Raw genomic sequence first — 6,519 nt, forward strand, 5'->3', positions numbered from 1 at the left:
AAAATTTTGTCAAGTTTTTATTTCTATTGAAAATTTTGTCAAAATTTTATTTCTATAGAAAATTTTGTCAAACTGAATTATATACGTATTTAATCGGCCTTATTTTTGTTTAATATATACCCCTTATGGACTAACTTACAATTTAGAAGACAGTGTTAAAAAGTTTTACGATACCTTGCCATCGGCAAGTGTTATCGCAACCCAAGTAATTCGATTGTGGATGACAGCCTTTAGTAGAAGTTTCTACGCAATCCATGGTGGAGAGCACATAAGATTCGGCCTGGCCGAACTTACGGCCGTATATACTTGTTTTTAATTAAAAATGTATTTCAAACAATCATTTGTTAATTGTTTTGCAATCAACATCAATTAAATTTTTAATTGAACCAATTAAAAAATTAATTGAAATTTGCTAAAAAATCAATTAATTTTTTAATCAAGAATTTTTTCTAGTCCCAATTAAAACTGTGATTGATACTATCATTTTCGTGATTGAAGACATTTCAATTAAAAAATTAATTGGATCAATTAATTTGGTGATTGAATCAGAAAAAAATTTGTTTGTGTGTAATTGAAGACGAATTAAGGGGTTGTTATTCTTCTGGTATTTTTTCACTAATTTAAAATAAGAAATATTTTATATATTTTATTCGCTATTTATTATATTATTTTACTATCGGTCCATAATTATATATAGCCCCCATATAAACCGATCCCCTGATTTGGCTTGCGGAGCCTCTAAGAGAAGCAAATTTCATCCGATCCGGCTGAAATTTGGTACATGGTGTTGGTATATGGTCTCTAACAACCATGCAAAAATTGGTCCATGCCGGTCTTAATTATGTATAACCCCCATATAAACCGATCCCCAGATTTGACCTCCAGAGCTATTGGAGGAGCAAAATTCATCCGATCCGGTTGAAATTTGGTACGTGGTGAAATTTGGTACATTGCGCTAGTATATGGCCGCTAACAACCATGCCAAAATTGGTCCATATCGGTCTATAGTTATATATAGCCGATGGGAGCCACCGTGGTGCATTGGTTAGCATGCCCGTCTTACATACACAAGGTCGTGGGTTCGATTCCTGCTACGACCGAACACCAAAAAGTTTTTCAGCGGTGGATTATCCCACCTCAGTAATGCTGGTGACATTTCTGAGGGTTTCAAAGCTTCTCTAAGTGGTTTCACTGGAATGTGGAACGCCGTTCGGACTCGGCTATAAAAAAAAGGTCCCTTGTCATTGAGCTTAACAAGGAATCGGGCAGCACTCAGTGATAAGAAAGAAGTTCACCACTGTGGTATCACAATGGACTGAATAGTCTAAGTGAGCCTGATACATCGGGCTGCCACATAACCTAACCTAACTTAACCTATATATAGCCGATCCCCAAAAATAATCTACCAAAATTTTATTTCTATAGAAAATTTTGTCAAAATTTTATAACTATAGAAAATTTTGTCAAAATTTTATTGCCATAGAAAATTTTGTCAAAATTTTATTTCTATATTTTATCAACATTTTATGTCTTTAGGAAATTTTGTCAGAATATAATTTCTATACAAAATTTTTTTCTATAGAAAATTTTGTCAAAATTTTATTTATATAGAAAATTTTGTCAGAATTTTATTTCTGTAGAAAATTTTGTCAAAATGTTATTTCTATAAAAAATTTATGAAGCACCTCCTAGTTGGAGAGGAATATTTTGCAAAATCTTCAAAAACATGATGAACTCTACCAATCCAGCAAACAGTAAAAAAATCTGCTATTTTTGGTAGACTCGTGTTCATAATTGTATATAGACCCCATATAAAGCGACCCCCATATTTCAATTTTGGCTCTACAATTATCGCACAAAAGTTCATATCGGTTCGTAATTATTTCTTCCCTATATACACCGGTCAAGAACTGAATATATACGTATTTAATCGGCCTTTCTTTTGTTTACTGTATATTCCGTCTGGACTAGCTTACAATTTAGAAGATAATGTTAAGAAGTTTTAAGATGCCTTGCCATCGGTCGCAACCCAAGTAATTTAATTGTGGATGACCGTCTTTAGTAGAAGTTTCTACGCAGTCCATGGTGGAGGGTACATAAGATTCGACGTGGCCGAACTTACGTCCGTATATACTTGTTTTTGTTTAATATATACCCCGTATGGACTAACTTACAATCGGCAAATGTTACCGCAATCCAGGTAATTCGATTGTGGATGACAGTCTTTAGTAGAAGTTTCTACGCAGTCCATGGTGGAGGGTACATAAGATTCTGCCTGGCCGAACTTACGGCCGTATATACTTGTTGGAAGTGATTTTAAAGCTGTGCCTTTAGAAGAACTTCCAATTTTTTTGCTGGGATTTAAAATTTTCCTTTGAATATGCAAGTCGGTTTTCCGTTTCCATTAAAGATTTCCCAGATTTTTGGACTTTAGATTTAATTCCCATTAATGAATAATGACCCATAGCAAAGACGTACATATAGTTCAGCTCGGTGCAAGCAATGAACAACTCCAACCTATATTACGTGCTTAACAGCCATTCAAAAGTGCAGTTTCGTTTAAAGGAGACTTTGCAAATGGATATGGAGCATAAATATCACTTTCAAGTAAATGCATTGGCATAATAAAAACAGAGATTTCTGATGTATTTCACTTTAAAGCACGCATTAAAATGGGCATCCTAGTCTAAGGATGTGCACACATATATTCTGTACTGGCACTCGATCCCTATCTACATTCTCGTACCACTTGCAGGATAATATTCGCCCTGTATAATCAAACAACCAATCACACAAATACATGGAAGCACACAAAAATACACACACAACTTACATCTTTCAAGATTTTGCTCCATTCAACGTGTTTACATTATAGAGGATAGAAAAACATCCTTATGTTGTTTGTGAATGTCTAGGAAACAATTTCCGTAGTATCCAGGTTGAGACAGTGGATTCTATGAGTTTCACATAAAAATGTTTTATTACATGTTTCACTGTCAAACAGTTTGGTCTATAAGTTAACTATTAATCTTCATACAAATGAAGCTCATTTCTGGTGGCATCTTTGGACCGCATTTCATTAAAGATGATGCGAATCGTAACGTAACTGTGAACGGTGACGGCCTAGATCGCGCGATTTGTCTAAAGTCTTTATGCTATTTTTTGTGGCACTAAAGGGTGATACGGTCGAAATTTGGTCAAGGGAAAACGCGTGTAAATCGGTGAAATCGTTTATTTAAAAAATCAAATTAAATTTCTTTTTCAATTAGTATAAAATTCAGGAAAAATATTCAGTTAGGCTTTCGCTTTTCCAAATCCGAATTGCCGGGCCTCACGCTTGACACCTGCCATCAGATTTTGTACAGCCACCTTGTCCACCTTCTTCGCCGCAGAAAGCCAGTTTGCCTTGAACTGCTGCTCGTCCTTAGCAGTTTTTTTGGTCTTCTTTAGGTTCCGCTTGACAATAGCCCAGTATTTCTCAATTGGTCGGAGCTCTGGCGTGTTGGGAGGGTTCTTGTCCTTGGGAACCACCTGCACGTTGTTGCCGGCGTACCACTCCATGGCCTTTTTACCGTAATGGCAAGATGCCAAATCCGGCCAAAACAGTACGGAACAACCGTGTTTCTTCAGGAAATGCAGCAGACGTTTATTCAAACACTCTTTCACGTAAATTTCTTGGTTGACAGTCCCGGAAGCTATGAAAATGCTGCTTTTCAAGCCACAGGTACAGATGGCTTGCCAAACCAGATATTTCTTTGCGAACTTTGACAGTTTTATGTGCTTGAAAATAACTCCTGTCCCGGAAGCTGCTTGTAGTCGGCTTTGACGTAGGTTTCGTCGTCCATTACCACGCAGTCAAACTTCGTCAGCATTGTCGTGTACAGCCTCCGGGATCGCGCTTTGGCCGTCGTATTTTGTTTATCATCGCAATTTGGAGTCACTACCTTCTTGTAAGTCGATAGTCCGGCTCGTTTTGTGGCTCGATGCACGATTGTAGACGATACACCCAGCTTATTTGCGGCATCTCGGAGAGAGAGGTTAGGGTTTCGCTTGAAACTACCGGCAACTCTCTTTGTCGTCTCAGCGGCTTCCGGTTTTCGATTTCCCCCCGATCCAGACTTCCTGGCTGTCGACAAACGTTCCCCAAACACTTTAATTACATTTGTAACGGTTGATTTGGACACTTTTAGCGATTTTGCCAGCTTTGCGTGCGAATAGCTCGGATTTTTGCGATGCGCGAGCAAAATTTTGATACGCTGCTCTTCTTGCTTGGACGGCATTTTGACAACTGAAGAGTGAATTCCAAAATCAAAATAAGAGCAACATTATACACACACACACCTTCAAAATGAGGGGTGTTCAGGTTTTTTAAATGCAAAATTGAAAGAAATACGTCAAGTTTATATTGACCAAGTTAGTTTATTTTGACCGTATCACCCTTTATGTTGAACTTCATATCAATGGAGACAAGCCCGCTTTAATTGACGCAATTGAAGCATTTATTCGTGAGATAACGGCTGAAATGTTGGAAAGCGTATGCCAAAACTGGACCATTTGAGCCCCATTCACGGTCAACATTTACATGGAATAATCTTCAAACATTAAATTATAGGGACCGTAGTATCGATTTGTAAATCGATTTCATGAATTTTTCTAAATTTTAAGTATTTTTTGTAATTTCTACTAGCGTAACCCGGCCCGCTTCGCTGCCCCTCCCGAAGCATGTTTTCGTTAACTCCGTCAACCATATCCTTCGATCTAAAAACAAATTTGAAGAGATCTGAACTCTATTAAAGAGTATGGTCAGGGGAAGTCTGGCACAAAAACTGAAGTACTGATTAATCGCTCCATGGTTTCCACACATGTGTCCATAAGCGTAGGAAGGCCTCTGTGGAGGGGGCTTAGACCCCCCAGAAAATTTGAAAAAAACCACGGTTTCTAAAGCCCAAGAAGTAAAATCGGGAGGTCGATTTATATCAGGACTATATCAAAACCTGGACCGATATAGTCCATCTTCGAACTTGACCTGCCTGCAGACAAAAGACGAGTTTGTGCAAAATTTCAGCACGATTGCTTCATTATTGAAGACTGTAGCGTCATTACAATAGACAGACAGACAGACAGCCAGACAGACGGGCATGGTTATATCGTCTTAGAATTTCTCCCTGATCAAGAATATATATATCTATATATATAAAATTCAATCTATGTTTGTTTATTTGTTTGTTTGTTTGTTTGTTTGTTTGTATGTACCGAGTTGGCTCCGAAACGGCTGAACCGATTTACTTGAAACTTTCAGAGATCGTAGGGGGCGTTCGTGTGGTGAAAATAGGGTACCTCATTTTTTGACACCTGGTCGCGGAGGGGGACCTCCCCTTTGTCGGACTTTTTGAAAATTGGACCAAAGTTGACCGATTTGCTTGAAATTTTCATTGAAGGTTGGGGTTGGCATCTAGACAAAGATCCGCTACTTTTTATTTCGATATTTGGTGGCGGAGGGGGATCTCCCCTTTGTTCGACTTTTTTTAAAGTACAGTGAAAAAACTAAAATTCTCTAAATTATCTGAGATTTACAGAGAACATGCGGTGAGGTTATGGAATTAATATGATGTACCCGATGATTTCATATATGGATGGGGAGGGTGACCTCCCCCTTGCCCTACTTTTTGAAACTTGGAACAAAATTATGCGATTTGCTTGAAATTTTCATTGAATGTTGGGTTTGGCATGTAGACAAAATCCGCTACATTATTTTTCGATATTTGGTCGGGGAGGGGGACCACCCCTTTGCCCAAATTTTTTTTTTTTTTTGAAAGTTCAAACAAAACTAAACTCCGCCGACTGAAATTTTACAGAAAAAATGGGTTTCGAAATTTATATCAGGTTCCTGATTTTTTAATAAAAATAAAAGGACATAGGGAGACATCCGCTTCTCTTAAGTACATACAGAGAAACAATTAAACTTTACCGAGTTACTTGAAATTTACAGAGGACTGGGGAAAGATCGTAACCTCCGTCAACCGTAATAGTTGATACCTGATTTTGTGATATTTGGACGGAAGAGAGGCCGCCCCTTTAGGCTTATAATTTGCTTGACATTTTCTGGGACGTTTACAAAAGATACGCTAAATCACTTTTCGATATTTGGTCGGGGAGGAGGTCCTCCTCTAAAACTACAAAAAAATTTAAGTTTTCTTGAAATTTACAAAGGCAGTGGGGGAAGGTTATGAACGAAGAGGCAACCTTCCTTGCCCCACACTTGAAGGAAAGTTTCAAGAATTTTCAGGGAAGGTTAGGGGTGTCGATATTGTATCGGGGAAAGTGACGTCCCTTTAAAACAATAGAGCAAAATTTAAATATCTCCGATCTACTTGAAATTTACAGGGACGTGGCAGGAGGTGATTAAATTTATACATAATTTTTAAATTACTATATGATTTTTCGATATCTGGTTGGGGAAGGGGAAAATTGAAATAAACTTTATCGATTTACTTCGATAGAATTTATAGGGACCATTGA

Source organism: Haematobia irritans, chromosome 5 (genome assembly GCF_050003625.1).
Source record: "Haematobia irritans isolate KBUSLIRL chromosome 5, ASM5000362v1, whole genome shotgun sequence".
NCBI lineage: Eukaryota > Metazoa > Arthropoda > Insecta > Diptera > Muscidae > Haematobia > Haematobia irritans.